This window comes from Scyliorhinus canicula, chromosome 1 (assembly GCF_902713615.1).
Source record: "Scyliorhinus canicula chromosome 1, sScyCan1.1, whole genome shotgun sequence".
Taxonomy (NCBI): domain Eukaryota; kingdom Metazoa; phylum Chordata; class Chondrichthyes; order Carcharhiniformes; family Scyliorhinidae; genus Scyliorhinus; species Scyliorhinus canicula.
Window position 1 is genome coordinate 57,709,858 of NC_052146.1, and position 17,383 is coordinate 57,727,240.

At 47.9% G+C, this 17,383-nt stretch overlaps 1 protein-coding gene across 1 annotated transcript in view; it reads left to right on the top strand.

The window, feature by feature from the left end:
• Positions 1–17,383, top strand: part of ksr2 (kinase suppressor of ras 2) — a 592,582-nt gene that overhangs the window by 309,376 nt on the left and 265,823 nt on the right.

Below are 17,383 nucleotides of genomic sequence, written 5' to 3' on the forward strand. Positions count from 1 at the left end.
TGAATCATTCAGATGGAGTTGTAGCCGCATCTCTGTTCACCTAATGTGCAATGTCCATTTATCACAGAGCAGAGATTGCATTGTCTTAGAGATATTAAATATCTGTAAGGAAGAAAGGTAAGTGTCAGCAGTTTACGGGACTATTTTGGAAGAGGAGAAGGCACCACTGGAAGGGATCAAAACAAAGTGGGAGGAAGAGATGGGAGAGGGTATGGAGGAGGGGTTCTGGTGTCAGGTGCTCTGGAGAGTGAACGCCTCCACCTCGTACGCGAGGTTGGGCCTGATGCAGCTGAAGGTGGTATGTAGAGCACAAGGGCAAGGATGAGCCGGCTCTTTGAGGGGGTGGAAGATGTGTTCGAACGTTGCGGGGAGGGCCCCGCAAATCACTTTCATATGTTTTGGTGCTGTCCAAAGCTGGAGGATTACTGGAAGGAGGTTTTTAGGGTAATCTCTAAAGTGGTGCACATGAAACTGGACCTGGGCCCTCTGGAGGCCATATTCGGGGTGTCGGATCAGCCGGCGTTGGAAATGGGTGCGGAACAGATGTTGTAGCCTTCGACTCGTTGATCGCCTGAAGTCGGATCCTGATGGGATGGGGGGCAGCCTCTCCACCCTGTGCCCTGGCGTGGTGAGGATTACCCACTGAGGATTCATTTTTCAAACAGCTTTTTCCACATAAATTTTCCTGTTTTTTCCTATGAATTGAGAGAGATTTTCTGACAGTTGTGTGCCACTCAGTCACACATCATATTGCACTTCGTTGGATGTATTAAAACAGCATGTTGAATTAAATATATGTTTGAGGAGGAAAAAGGGCTGAGGGGGTGTCCCTCGGGATCACTTCAGGGCTTTGGAAATCGGGCGCCATTTACAAATGGCATCCTGATCTCTTGCTACACTGAGAAGTTCTGGCGAGCGGAGCTCCTCGGTGTACGAAACGGGGCTGTGTGCGGCCTTGGCCACACATTCCCCACTGAGACCCCTTTTGCAAATGCGAGGTGCATTGTATAGCCATTTGTTCGTGACATTTATTCTTATTATTAATTAACAGAACCACCCCTCCACCTTTTCCTAACTTCCTGTCCTTTCCAAATGTCACGTATCCATCAATATTCAGGTCTCAATCTAAGTCTTCCTGTAGTCATGTTTTGGTGCTGTCCAAAGCTGGAGGATTACTGGAAGGAGGTTTTCAGGGTAATCTCTAAAGTGGTGCACATGAAACTGGACTCGGGGGGAGGGGGGGGGGGGGGGGCATATTCGGGGTGTCGGACCAGCCTGGGTTGGAAATGGGTGCGGAGGCAGATGTTGTAGCCTTCGACTCGTTGATTGCCTGAAGTCGGATCCTGATGGGATGGAGAGCAACCCAACGTGGCAGGGGGAACCTGCTGGAATTCTTGACTCTGGAGAAGGTTAAGTTTGAACTGAGGGGAAGGATGGAGGGGGTTCTACAATTAATGGGCGTTATTCATTATGCACTTTCAAGAATTGGATAAGATTGAACATTAATTGGGGGGGGGCTGGGAGGGTTGGGGGGAGGAGAACTGTATGTGTTAATGGTGACTGGGTGATTCCTGATTCCTTTTTGTCATTTGTTTATGTGAACATGCGGGCAGTTGTTTGGGGGTTGGTGGGAGGATAGGATTGTTGTTGATATGGGGATTGACATTATATTCATTACTGCTTATTGTTTATCAGATCATACTTATGAATTTCTATTTGCGCTATCAGTTGTTCATCAGTTTTATTTTGAATGCTCCATGCGTTTAGGTACAGAACCTTTAGTTTTGTCCTGTTTTTATTTTTGTAGCTTCTGACCTTGTCTGTTGATTTAATCTTAGATTTGTATTCTCTGTCCCTTTCTGTCATGGTCTGTTTATCGTTTCCTATATTGGTACTTTTCTCTCTTGCCTCTTTTCTACTCTTCCCCAATTTGATTCCTTGCACTCACTGATGAGTTTAAAAACCTCCATACTTCCCTACTTATGTGGCTCAGAAGAACACTGGTCCCAGCACGGTTCAGGTGTAGACTGTCCCAACCGTACAGGTTACACTTTCCCCAGTACCGTTGCCAGTATCCCACAAACCAGAACCCGCTTTCCCCATACCAGTTGTTGAGCCATGCATTAGTTTATCTAATCTGATTTGTGCTGTGCCAATTTTCACATGTCTCAGGAAATAATCTAGAAACTATTGCTATTCGTTTTGTGCCTAGCTCTTCGTACTGACTCTGCAGAACCTCTTTCCTCATCCTGCCTATGTAGTTGATATCTACATGGACCACAAATATTTCTTCCCCTTCCCACACGGGAAATGTCCAGGATGATGGTCAAGAAGCGCAGCCCCTTGACTGCCAGATGGGATGAAATATTGAAAAGTTAGAAATAACGTGGTCCAGAAGTATCGCTTGCTTCAGAAAATGGCCTCATAATGGGAAAAAAGACCTCTGACAGTGCAACAGGGTGATCCTGCTGTAATAATCATGACAGACATTAAGTATAAGTGGAAGCCATGGGCGAAATTCTCCGACCCCCCGCAGGATCGGAGAATTGCCCGGGGCCGGCGAAAATCCCGCCGTGGCCAGAATTCTCCACCACCCGGGAATTGGTGGGGGCGGGAATCGCGCCGTGCCAATCGGCGTGCCCTCCGCGCCGATCGGCGAGCGCCCTGCGGCGATTCTCCGGCCCGCGATGGGCCGAAGTCCCGCCGCTGAGAGGCCTCTCCCGCCGCCGTGGTTTCAACCACCTCTGGTGGCGGCGGGATTGGCAGCGCGAGCGGGCCCCCGGGGTCCTGGGGGGGCGTGGGGCGATCGGACCCCGGGGTGTGCCCCCACGGTGGCCAGACCCGTGATCGGGGCCCACCGATCGGCGGGCGGGCCAGTGCCGTGGGGGCACTCTTTTTCTTCCGCCGCCGCCACGGCTTCCACCATGGCGGAGAGAACCCCCCTACCGGGCATGCGCCGGTGGTGACATCAGCGGCAGCTGACGCACCGGCGCATGTGCAAACCGGCGAAGGCCTTTCGGCCAGCCCCGACGCCGGCCGGCGGGCGTCAAAGGCCATTGGCGCCGATTTTGGCGCCAGTCGGCGTGATGCCAACCATTCCGGCGTGGGCCAAGCCCCCAAAGGTGCGGAGAATTCCGCCAGGTAGGGGAGAATCCCGGCCCATAGCTGGAATAGATTACACAATGAAACAAAGCGCCACAGTTTAGAATCAGAACTAGAAGCAGAGGTCCTTGATGTGTTGGCTAGTGTAGACTTGAGAGACGAACAGACACTTCCAACACTGATGAAGGTTCAACTCAATTTTATTAACTACTTCTTACTACTAACACACGATGACTGTGGGTCTAAATGATGCTAACTTAAACTAGAGACCTAAGCCTCGTCCGAACCAGTTGATTCTCTCAGCACATGTTGTGAGTCTGTGCTGGGCTGGATGAGTTCTTGTTACACTCAGAGGCAGCACCCAGAATGAGCGGGAACCATGGTGCCCTCTGCCTTTATAGTGTGTGTATTCTAACTGGTGATTGGCTGTGGTGTTTGTACATGTTGATTGGTCCCTGTGAATGTCCATCAGTGTGTGTCTGTACCATGATATACTGGTGTATATTATGACATCCCCCTTTTTATTAAAAATGTTGATCTAGCATGTGCTAATAAATAGCGTGGGTGTGTGGAGAATGTACCTAGCTACGTGTGAGGTGCGAAGACATATGTACAAAGCTATATACAGGGAACAAGACTATTTACAGAGGAAGGTGCCTGGTGCAGATGACTACCATGAACTGGAACAACCAACAAATCTATTTACAAATCACTGGAGAACAAATGCAACAATGAAGGATATAGAAAAAAAAACATTTCAGAAAGTCCACAAGTGTACAGAGATCATACGTTCAGTCTCTGAGGTGGGCGACGAACTCTGGTTGACCGCCTCAAGGATGGGGCAATGGCTGGCGCCTCAGGAGCCGGGAGGGCTGCAGCACCGTCAGGGGCAGGCAGAGTGACCGGAAGCACCACACAGTCCACGGCGGGATCAGTAGAAGAGCTGGTCAGAGGATCCCGTGACGACCCTGGAACCAAGCGAAGAGCACGCCTGTTGCGGCGCCGAATGGATCCATCCGGTAAGCGGACCAGGAAGGAGCGGGGGGCCACCTGCCTTAGAACAACAGCAGGCGCAGACCAGCAACCATCCGGGAGATGAACGCGAACCTTGTCGTGTGGATGGATGTCAGGAAGGTTAGCAGCCCGTGAGTCATATGAAGTTTTCTGCTGCAGTTGAGACATGTGCATGTGGTGGAGCACAGGGACACAATCGAGGTTGGGAGTGAGAATTGATGGCACCGTCGTCCTGAGGGTGCGATTCATTAGCAGCTGAGCAGGCGACAGGCCGGTGGAGAGCGGAGCGGAGTGATATGCTAGCAGAGCAAGATGGAAATCTGAGCCAGCGTCGGCGGCCTTGCTGAGGAGCCGCTTAATGATGTGGACCCCCTTTTCCGCCTTCCCATTGGATTGGGGGTATAGGGGACTGGACGTAACGTGCTCGAAGTTGTAGTGTCGGCGAAGCCGGCCTATTCCTGGCTCGTGAAACAGGGGCCATTGTCTGACATGACCGTCAGCGGAATGCCATGTCGGGCAAATGTCTCCTTACAAGCCCTGATCACAGCCGAGGATGTGAGATCGTGCAGCCTGATGACCTCCAGGTAACTGGAGAAGTAGTCGATGATGATGACGTAGTCCCTGCCCAATGCATGGAACAAGTCGATGCCCACTTTGGTCCAAGGCGATGTGACGAGCTCATGGGGCATCAGGGTCTTCCGTGGTTGGGCGGGCTGAAAACTCTGGCAGGTACAGCAGTTGAGCACCACATTGGCGATGTCATCATTGATGCCCGGCCAGTAGATGGCTTCTCTAGCCCTGCGGCGGCATTTCTCGATTCCTAAATGGCCTTCATGGAGTTGCTCCAACACTAGCTGGCACATGCTTTGTGGAATGACGATGCAATCCAATTTCAGGAGCACCCCGTCGACAACCGCCAGGTCATCGCGGACGTTGTAAAATTGCGGCCATTGGCCCTTGAGCCACCCGCCTGACATTAGATGGATCACCCGCTGCAGAAGTGGATCAGCCGCTGCCTCGCGGCAAATTTGCATCAGTCGTGCATCCGTAGCTGGCAAATGGGAGGCTGCAAGCTGAACTTGAGCATCTATTTGGCAAGTGAAGCCTTCGTGATCACACGGAGTTGTGATTGATCTTCAGAGGGCATCGGCAACGGCAAGGTCCTTGCTAGGGGTATAGATCAGTTGAAAGTTGTACCTGCGCAGCTTGAGTAGGATGCGCTGGATGCGAGGCGTCATGTCATTCAAGTCCTTTTTGATAATATTTACAAGCGGGCGGTGGTCGGTTTCAACCGTGAACTGCGGAAGTCCATAGACGTAGTCAGTTGTGGAATTTCACGACTCCAGTGAGAAGGCCGAGACACTCTTAATTTGCGCATAGGGCTGCTCTGTGTCGGTCATCGCCCGCGACACATATGCAACGGGGGCCCATGACGAGACCTCGTCTCGTTGCAGGAGCATGGCACCAATCCCCGACTGACTGGCATCAGTAGAGATTTGGGTCTCTTTGGTCGGGTCGAAAAAGGCCAACACTGGGGCCGTGGAAAGCTTGGCCTTCAGCTCCTGCCATTCACGCTCGTGAGCAGGAAGCTATTGGAAATCTGTGGTTTTGCGAATCAGGTCTCTGAGGGCCGTGGTGTGTGAGGCGAGATTCGGGATGAACTTTCCGAGGAAATTCATCATACCCAGGAACCGGAGGACCGCTTTCTTGTCCTCGGGCGTCTTCATGGACGTGTTTGCTACAATCCTGCCCTCGTCCGGATGTACCCCCTGGTGGGGGATGTGATCCCCCAGAAACTTGATACTCGACTGGCCGAAGGAGCATTTGGCCCTATTGAGGCAGAGGCTGTGTTCGTGGATAAGCCTGAAAACGCGCTTAAAGCGGGCAATGTGTTCCTGCGGGGTTGTTGACCAGATAATAATGTCGTCGACAGATACCCGGACGCCATCGATCCCTTCCATCATTTGCTCCATGATCCGATGGAAAACTTCAGACGCAGAGATGATGCTGAATGGCATCCGGTTGTAGCAGAACCTGCCAAAGGGTGTGTTGAACGTACACAGCTTCCTGCTTGACTCATCTAGTTGGATCTGCCAGAAACCCTTCGAGGCATCCAGTTTTGAGAATAGTTTGGCGTGGGCCATCTCGGACGTGAGTTCCTCACGTTTCGGAATCGGATAGTGCTCCCGCATGATATTCTGATTCAGATCTTTAGGATCAATACAGGTCCGCAGCTCGCCACACGGTTTCTGACGCAGACCAGGGAGCTTACCCAGTCTGTGGATTCCATGACCCTAGAGATGACTCCTTGGTCCTGGAGGTCCTGGAGCTGTTGCTTGAGACGATCCTTGAGGGGCGCTGGGACTCCGCGAGCTGCGTGAACGACAGGCGTGGCGTTGGGCCTGAGTAAGATTTTGTACATGTACGGGAGCGTGCCCATGCCTTCGAAGACATCCTGGTATTGCTGGATGATGGAGTCGAGTTGCGCCCTGAAGTCTGTGTCAGAGGATGCAGACACATCGCTTGAAGAGGAGAGTGTACTCTCTGCACTAAGTGGAGCAGCTTGCATGCCTGCGCACCAAGCAAGGAGGCTTTTGAGGCATCAACAATCTCGAACGGGAGAATGGCTGTGTGAGCATGATGTGTCACCTCAAGGCGGCAGGAGCCGCTGGCGGCGATGGCATTGCCATTGTAGTCCAGCAATTTACACGCAGATGGCAGGACAGCAGGCTGTACGCAGAGCTTGCGAAAATCAGACAACGCAATGAGATTGGCAGAAGCGCCAGTGTCCAGGCGGAATCTGACAGGGGACCGGTTGGCTGTAACGGTGGCATACCACTCATCATCCTGGCTGACGCTGTGGACGTGGACGGGTTCAGTGCCACGCTTGGGGGACATCCTGTTCGTGGTAACAACGCCAATTTGGAACGGGACCTGTGGGTCATCGCAGGCACAGTCGGAAGCAAGGTCTGGAGTAGGTTCATTGATGGCAGACTGGATAGCCCTGACGTCTCTGTGGGGCTGGGTGGGCCTCCTAAAAACAGCAGGCAGGGAAGATCTGCACATTGCAGCGTAGTGGCCTCGCTTGCCACACTGCAGGCAGCGTCGGGACTTCGCGGGACATTGCCGCTTTAAGTGGGCGGAGCCGCAGTTGCTGCATGCCGGAGCGTCGGGACATTCGTCGTGCCACCGCGCATGCGTGGGCCAATCCAGTGTGGCGCACACCTGCGCGAAGCGGTCCGTGACATCAGCACGCTCGCAGCGTGTAAGCGCGGGACTCCGCGAAAAGCACGCAAAATGGCCGCGATCGTTCAGATCCAGAGCCTGAAAAGGTTTAATCATTTGGACCCGTTCTGCCTCGTAAGTGGCTTGCCGCGCCGTTTAAGCGGCCTGGATGCAGGAGTAGCGCGTGGAGGCATGTTCATGAAGTACACAGGTCTCAATGGCCGTAGAGAGAGTCAGCTGCTTTACTTTTAGTAGCTGCTGGCGCAGGGGCTCAGATTGAACACCAAAAACAATCTGGTCACGGAGCATGGAGTCAGAGGTGGACCCGTAGTTGCAGGACTGCGCAAGAACGCGGAGGTGGGTAATAAAGGACTGGAAAGGCGCGTCCTTATCCTGAATTCGCTGCTGAAACATGTATCTCTCGAAGCTCTTGTTGACCTCGACCGCGCAGTGGCTGTCGAACTTTAGAATTACGGTCTTGAACTTCGATTTTCCCTCCGCCTCATTGAAGGTGAGCGAGTTGTAAATGTGCAGAGCGTGGTCCCCAGCTGTGAAGTGGAAGAGAGCAATCTTCTGTGCGTCCGAGGCAGCTTCCAGGTCCCTGGCCTCGAGGTACAGCTGGAAGCGCTGTTTGGAAAGTTTCCAGTTGGAGCCCAGATTCCCGGCAATGCGGAGAGTCGGTGGCGGGCGAACGGAGTCCATTCTGTAGGATGGCGCAAGACTGGTGGAAGGCAGATCACTGAAAGGTAGGTCTCAGAAGTGCTAGCATCCCTCAACTTCTGGTATCATGATGTGTTGGCTTGTGTAGACTTGAGAGATGAACAGACACTTCCAACACTGATGAAGGTTCAACTCAATTTTATTAACTACTTCTTCCTAACTAACACACCATGACTGTGGGTCTAAATGATGCTAACTTAAACTAGAGACCTAAGCCTTGTCCGAACCAGTTGATTCTCTCAGCACGTGGTGTGAGTCTGTGCTGGGCTAGATGTGTTCTTGTTACACTCAGAGGCAGCACCCAGAATAAGCGGGAACCGTGGTGCCCTCTGCCTTTATAATGCGTGTATTCTAACTGGTGATTGGCTGCGGTGTTTGTACATGTTGATTGGTCCCTGTGTGTGTCCATCAGTGTGTGTCTGCACCATGATATACTGGTGTATATTATGACAGTCCTCATGATTGTGAAGTTTTGGTTAGTGCCAAAAATCTTAAAAATAAACTAAGAGATGCAAAAGAAATGGAATTTGAATTTGGAGAGGGTTTGGGGCTTATTCTGAGGTACCAGATAAGGGGCAGTCAGCATTGTCACTTGGACTGAAAAAGTCCTTGCAGTTGGGACTTGCAAGGCTGATGTGAAGCAACATACAACTGGGGGAAGATGCAATGTGCCAATTCTGCATCCCTGGCCAAGTCAAATTCTACCCCCATTGATTTAATTTGGGTATGTTTATCAAGAAATTTCACCGTTTTTTGCTTAGTGGTAATGCTGAAGTTGCGACGCAGTATAAATCCAGTCTGCAGACTGACCTAGCACCAGTGAAATACTCCCCCTGGACTGCAATATAGCTGTTCCAGATGGACACTATAAACACGGCCCTGCCATGTTCACAAGGAAATTGCTACAAGTCAGCCAATGTATGGAATTTATTAACTTTTGTCTTACTTGATGGTGGAATTGCAACAATCTACACAATTATAAACAAACTATTCTGTGGAAATGCACAACATACAATTAAATTATTTATCCACTGTTAATGATATGAAATTCCATTGTAAAGAACCCAAATAAAAACCAGTAATGTTTCCCTGTAGTATCCCCTATATTATAGATTCATAAAATGGAGATTATGAAAGTTCTGTTGCAAATTAAAGTTAAAACTATCACGTTGTTTTACTGCAACATATTATAGTTTTAAATGAAAAGCTCAGCATGGTGTTAACTCATTAACATCATCACTGCCATTAATCTATTTTATAGCTACAGAAAATATTGTGGGCCTGTGTTAAACCACTGTCAACTTTCCTTTTGGATGATCTGTTCCTCATTTTGACAAGTACCACATGCCACTCTCGATACAGCTGTCTGATCTGATGCAGCCAGGTGCCTTATCCTGTCACGCATTGTTTGAATTACTGTTTTTATCACATTCAAGTGCCAATAAATGTCTTACTACTTTATAAATTAGTATTCTGCATTATTTTGCAAAATGAATACCTCCATTTCAAAAAGCCATTCATTTGTTCTCCAGTTAGAAATAATGGATCTGTCAGAAAGGTATGATGGCTTTACAATTTAATTATTATTCAAGATGAACTAATTTCATGTGCACAAAATGTAATTGCTGCAGGAGGAAATCCTGTTGTATGGTTATAATGCAGGAAACACTGCTCATGTCCTCAAGATTAAAGGGGCAACAATGCACTATTCCGGTCATCTGCATAGTTTCAATGGGAGAAAAGAATACAGAGACAATAAAGGTGCCTTCACAATACGTTTGACTCTTTTATCAGGAAACGTCTTGTATCTTATCACCCTTGCATGAGTCTGTCCTATATCATGTAACCATTCAGTAACTAGTCAATTTTCTCATTTGATAAATGTTTCCTTTCTGTATATTTCACCTTGGTTACCCTCCATTTTTGGTATTCACTAATCAGAGAACACAATTGCCATTCTCCCCTTGTTTCACTTTCCTCCCCATTTCCCCTCCAAATTTTTAAGGAGCAAGCACCATGACAATTCTTCAACCATGCCATGATCAAAAATTTTTTTTTAAGTTGTTCAATCAAAAACTATGTTAAAAGAAACACTTACAAAAAATAGATCACAGACAATACAAGCTCTCCCTCTAGTAACTTCCCTATCTCTTCACAAACAGCACCAATAATCCCCATGGGCCTTTGAATGTCTGGTACACCCTACCTCACTACTATACTACAGTATCACCACATAGCCAGCTGACTGCCGTGGAATGGGATATCGGGTGGGGTTTATTACAAGCGGCAGATAGGACTCCCTTTGTTGAGTTACCAACCAAATCAAATTTTACCCCCTTAAAGTTTGTGATGAACTTAATATTAAAACTGAAAAACTAAAGGGTAGATTCAGAAATAAAATTGCACATAAAATATTAACATTTGGATTCAGTCATCGCAGATATCTTTCAGTCTTGCTACGAGGATGGTACAAACTTATATCATGGAGGAGAGAGTGGTAAATTTGTGGAACTCGCTGCCCCATATTGCGATGGAGTTTGGGTTATTAAATGCTTTGAAGGAGGAAATAGATATATTTCTGATTTTAAAAAGGGGTTAAAGGGATATGGGGAACAAGTAGGGAGATGAATTTGAGACCTGGAAGAGATCAGCCATGATCTGATTGAATGGCGGAGCAGGTTCAAAGAGCTGAATTGCCGACTTCTCTCCTAATTACTATGTTCCAATGTTCCTATATTTGCATCTCGCCAGTAATTGTTCGATGAGTTTAAATCCTGCATGGGTCTGGAGGGTTGCAAATAAAGCACAAAAGCAAATCCAGAATCATTTTTGCGAAATATCTTCGAGTCGTGATAAAGAAGGAATTTGAAAAATAAAGATGGTAAAGATAAGGGATTGATTTTTACAACAAAGGACAATACAGCACAGGAACAGGCCCTTCGGCCCTCCAGGTCTGTACCGATCATGATACCAACCTTAGGCAAAACCCTCAGCACTTCCTTGTGCCGTATCCCTCTATATCCATCCTATCCATGTATTTGTCGAGATGCCTTTTGAACGCCATTAATGTAGCTGCTTCCACAACCTCCCCTGGAAACGCGTTCCAGGCACTCGCCACCCTCTGTGTAAAACAACTGCCTCACACGTCTCCTCTAAACTTTGCCCCACGGTCCTTAAACCTATGCCCCTCCAGTGACTGACCCCTCCACCCTACGAAAGAGTGCCTGCCCATCCACTCGATCTATGCCCCTCATAATCTTGTAAACCTCTATCAGGTGACTCCTCAACCTCTGTCATTGTAATGAAGACAGTCTGAGTCGATTCAGCCTCTCTGCACACCTAACATCCTCCAGACCAGGCAACATCCTGGTAAACCTCCTCTGCACCCTCTCCAAAGCCTTCACATCCTTCTGGTAGTGTGCAACCAGAATTGTGTGCAATATTTCACCAAGTGCGGCCTTACCATGTTCCATACAACTTTAGCATGACTTGCCAGTTTTTATACTCGATGCCTGTCCAATGAAGGCAAGCATCCCTTGCTTGCTTGACTACCTTGTCCACTTGTGTTGCCACCTTCAAAGATCTGTGGACCTGCACGCCCAGATCTCACTGACTTTCTATATTCCTAAGAGCTTTGCTATTTACGGTATATTTCCCCTCTATGGTCGACCTAAATGCATGACCTCACATTTGTCTGGATTAAACTCCGTTTGCCATTTCTCTGTCCAAGTCTCCAATCTATCTATGTCCTGCTGTATCCTCTGATAATCCTCAACACTGGCTGCCACTCCAACAACCTTGGTGTCACTCGTGAACTTACTAATCAGACCGGCTACATTTTCCTCCAAATCGTTTATACTACAAACAAGAGAGGCCCAGTACAAATACCTGTGGAACACCACTGGTCACAACCTTCCATTCAGAAAAACACCATTCTATTGCTAACCTTTGCCTTCTGTGACTGAGCCAATTCTGTATCCAACTTACTACCTCACCACTGATCCCATGTGACTTCACCTTTTGTACCAGTCTTCCATGAGACACCTTGTCAAAGGCGTTACTGAAGACCATGTAAGCAACATCCACCATCCTTGCCTCATCAATCATCTTTGTCACCTTCTCAAAAAACTCGATGAAGTTGGTGAGGCATGACCTCCCATTCAAAAAGCCATGCTGCCTATCGCTAATGAGTCCATTTGTTTCCAAATGGGTATAAATCCTGTCCCTGAGAATTCTCTCCAATAATTTACTGACTACCGATGTGAGGTTCACCAGCATATAGTTTCCTGGATTATCCGTGCTACCTTTCTTAAACAGCAGTACCACATTAGCTATTCTCCAGTCTTGTGGGATCTCCCCTGTAGCCAGTGAGGATAAAAAGATGTCAGTTAAGGCCCCAGTAATTTCCTCCATTGCTTCCCTCACTATTCTGGGATAAATCCCATCTGGCCCAGGAGACTTATCTACCTTAGTGTCTTTTAAAATACCCAATACCTCCTCCTTTTCAATGTCAACATGACCCAGACCACCCTACCCAAGAATCATCTTTCATAAAGTCAGTTTCTTTGGTGAACATTGATGCAAAGAATTTATTTAATTCCTCATCCATTTCTTCTAGCTCAACACGTAGATTTCCCCCACTGTCCTTAAGTGGTCCAATGCTTTCCCTGGCCACTCTCTTGCTTTTTACATATGAATAAAAAGCTTTGGGATTCACCTTAATCCTACTTGCCAAGGACTTTTCATGACCCCCTCCTAGCCCTCCTAATTTCCCGCTTAAGTACCTTTCTACTTTCTTTATACTCTTCAAGGGTTTTGGCTGTTCCCACACTTCTAGTCCGTACAAAAGCCTCCTTTTTCTTTTAAATGAGGTTCACAATATCCCTCATTAACCAAGGCTCCCCAACTTCCCATACTTATCATTTGTTCTCTCAGGAATGTGACGTTCCTGAATCCTAATCAACTGTCGCTTGAAAGACTCCCACATGTCTGATGTCGATTTTCTCTCCAACAGCCGCACCCAATCTAAATTCTTCAATTCCTGTCTAATGTTATTAAATTTGCCTTTCCCCGGTTTATCACCTTAATGTGAGGGGTTCCCTATCCAAAAGTATCCTAAAACGTACGGAATTGTGGTCACTACTCCCCAATTGTTCCTCTACTGAAACGTCAACCACCTGTCCAGGCTCATTCCCCAATACCAGTTCCCGTACTGCCCCTTCCCTCGTTGGACTATCCACATATTGCATCAAGAAGCCTTTCTGGATATACCTTACAAACTCTGCCCATTCCAAGCACCTAGTACCAAGTGAGTCACAGTCACTATAGGGGAAATTAAAATCCCCTACCGCAACAACCCCGTTACTTTTGCACTTATCCAAAATCTCTCTACTTATCTGCTCCTCTCACTCGCTGGCTGTTGGGGGGCCAGTAATAAATGGCCAACATTGTGATTGTCCCCTTCCTGTTCCTGTGCTCTACCCAGATTGCCTCATTGTATGAGCCCTCCAAGGTGTCCTCCCGCAGTACGGATATAATATTCTCCTTAACCAGTAATTCTACTCCCCCACCCCTTTTACATCCTTCTCTATCTCTCCTGAAACATCTATATCATCCAACGTTCAGCTGCCAATCCTGCCCTTCCTTTAACCATGTTTCTGTGATAGCCACAATATCATAGTTCTAAGTACTAATATGAGCTCTAAATTCATCTGCCTTACCAGCTGTACTTCTGGTGTTGAAACAAATACACTTCCAACCACTGCGCTTGAGCAGTCAGGGTAATGTTGTTCTCTTATTTTTGTTCTCTCTTTCCCCTTCAGTTATTACACCTTCTAAGCTAACACTCTGGTTCCCATCCCCCGCCATACTAGTTTAAGTCCTCCTGAGTGACTCTATCAAACCATACAGCCAGGATGTTGGTGCCCCTCCAGTTTAGATGCAACCCGTCCTTCTTGGACAAGTCACACTTGCCCGTAAGAGATTCCAGGGGTCCAGAAATCTGAAACCCTCCCTCCTACACCACCAATTTAGCCACATATTTAGCTGCACTATCCTTCTATTTCTAACCTCACTGGCACGTGGCACAGTTAATTACTGGATAACTACTGGGTAACTAGCTGAGATGTAAGGTGAGGTAATTTTGACTGAGAACATTTTACAGTGACCACCTTTAAGGCCATTTGCACTAAGCTGAGCATTTTTCTTCAAGGTAAAATTTAAGATTTAAAATGGTACTGTTTCTCTTCCTGGCTCCAAACAAATATTGGGGCCATTATTTACAAAACTCGCGCCAGCAAAAAAATAAAGATCATCTAACTGTGCCTGCTAATGTAACCATAGAAAAATGGTTCGCTAAATTTTCTAACAGTTGTATTCCTTCCAAGACATAAAATAATAAGGGGAGATCGCTGTCATGGACTATCAGCACTAACTATACTGATTGGCCTCACAAATAATAACTACATGTGCTTAAATGTCACCTATAACCTCATGGAACATTCCATGATTCTTCACAGAGGCAAACATGGCCTGAGAACAGGTAAGGGAAGTAAGTGACTGACAAAGGTGGATTTCAAGTAACCTTTTGAAATTGGGGGATGGGGGCAAGAACATAGAACATAGAACATTACAGCGCAGTACAGGCCCTTCGGCCCTCGATGTTGCGCCGACCTGTGAAACCCCTCTAAAGCCCATCTACACTATTCCCTTATCGTCCATATGGCTATCCAATGACCATTTGAATGCGTTTAGTTTTGGCATGTCCACTACTGTTGCAGGCAGGGCATTCCACGCCCTTACTACTTTCTGAGTAAAGAACCTACCTCTGGCATCTGTCCTATATCTATCTCCCCTCAATTTAAAGCTATGTCCCCTCGTGCTGGATATCACCATCCGAGGAAAAAGGCACTCAATGTCCACCCTATCTAATCTTCTGATCATCTTGTATGCCTCAATTAGATCACCTCTTAACCTTCTTCTCTCTAATGAAAACAGCCTCAAGTCCCTCAGCCTTTCCTTTTAAGATCTTCCCTCCATACAAGGCATCCTTGTAAATCTCCTCTGTACCCTTTCCCATGCTTCCACATCCTCCCTATAATTCGGCGACCAGAACTGCACGCAATACTCCAACTGCGGCCGCACCAGAGTTTTGTACAACTGCAACATGACCTCAGGGCTCCGAAACTCAATTCCTTTAGAGCCTTTAGAGCCTTCCTATCTAACTTGTAACTCTCAAGCGCCCTAACTGAACCATCACGTCTCATCATTACATAACCCTCCTTCTTCCTCTTGATAAATGTTTCAACTGCTTTAGTAAACCATGGTTCCCTCGCTCGACCACTTCCTCCCTGCCTAACAGGTACATACTTATCAAGGACACACAGTAGCTGTTCCTTGAACATGCTCCACATTTCCATTATGCCCATCCCCTGCAGTTTTCCTCTCCAGCCGATGCATCCTAAGTCTTGCCTCATCGCATCATAATTGCCTTTCCCCCAGATATGACTCTTGCCTTGCGGTATATACCTATCACTTTCCATCACTAAAGTAAACGTAATCGAATTGTGGTCACTATCACCAAAGTGCTCACCTACCTCCAAATCTGACACCTGTCCTGGTTCATTACCCAGTACCAAATCCAATACGGCCTCGCCTCTCGTTGGCCTATCTACATACTGCATCAGGAAACCCTCCTGCACACATTGGACAATAACGGACCCATCTAAAGTACTCAAACTATAGTGTTTTCAGTCAATATTTGGAAAGTTAAAGTCCCCCATAACAACTACCCTGTTACTTTCGCTCCTATCCAGAATCATCTTTGCAATCCTTTCCTCTACATCTCTGGAACTTTTCGGAGACCTACAGAAAACCCCTAACAGGGTGACCTCTCCTTTCCTGTTTCTAAACTCAGCCCATACTACCTCAGTATTCGAGTCCTCATCAAACGTCCTCTCAGCCACCGTAATACTGTCCTTGACTAACAACGCCACCCCTCCCCCTCTCTAACCACCTTCCCTGAGCTTACTGAAATATCATAACCCCGGCACCTGCAACAACCATTCCTCTCCCTGCTCTATCCATGTCTCTGAAATGGCCACAACATCGAAGTCCCAGGTACCAACCCATGCCGCAAGTTTACCCACCTTATTCCGGATGCTCCTGGCATTGAAGTAGACGCACTTTAAACCACCTTCCTTCCTGCCGGTACACTCCTGCAACTTTGAAACCTTACTCATGACCTCACTACTCTCAATCTCTTGTGTACTGGAGCTACAATTCAGGTTCCCAATCCCCTGCTGAACTAGTTTAAATCCTCCCAAAGAGCATTAGCAAACTTGCCCCCCAGGATATTAGTACCCCTCTGGTCCAGGTGTAGACCATCCCGTTTGTAGAGGTCCCACCTACCCCAGAATGAGCCCAATTGTCCAGGAATCTGAAACCCTCCCTCCTGCACCATCCCTGCAGTCACGTGTTCAACTGCTCTCTCTCTCTATTCCTCGACTCGCTAGCACGTGGCACGGGTAACAACCCAGAGATAATAACTCTGTTTGTCCTGGATCTAAGTTTCCACCCTAGCTCCCTGAATTCCTGCCAGACATCCCTATCCCTTTTCCTACCTATGCCGTTGGTACCTATGTGGACCACGACTTGGGGCTGCTCCCCCTCCCCCTTAAGGATCCCGAAAACGCGATCCGAGACATCGCGGACCCTGGCACCTGGGAGGCAACACGCCAACCGTGAGTCTCTCGTTCCCACAGAATCTCCTATCTATCGCCCTAACTATGGAGTCTCCAATGACTCGTGTTCTTCTTCTCTCCTCCCTTCCCTTCTGAGCAACAGGGACAGACTCCGTGCCAGAGGCCTGTACCCCATGGCTGATCCCTGGTAAGTCCCCCCCCAACAGTATCCAAAGCGGTATACCTGTTACTAAGGGGAACGACCACAGGGGATCCCTGTACTGACTGCTTCCCCCCAGCCCCTCTCACTGTCACTCATCGATCTTTATTCTTTGGCGGAACGACCTCCTTGAAGCTTCTATCTATGACCACCTCTGCCTCCCGAATGATCCGAAGTTCATCCAGCTCCAGCTCCAGTTCCCCAACACGGTTTTTGAGGAGCTGAAGTTGGGTGCACTTCCCACAGATGAAATCAGCAGGGACACTGACGGCGTCCCTCACCTCAAGTTCTGTTGTTAATCCTTCATTCGAAACAGAAAGGATTGATGTGATGCTTGCAGGCAAATTTTAATTTTCTGATGTGTTCCTTGATATTTTTCACTGGCCCAATAGTTAGCTCTGTAGAAAATGAAGAGCTGCTT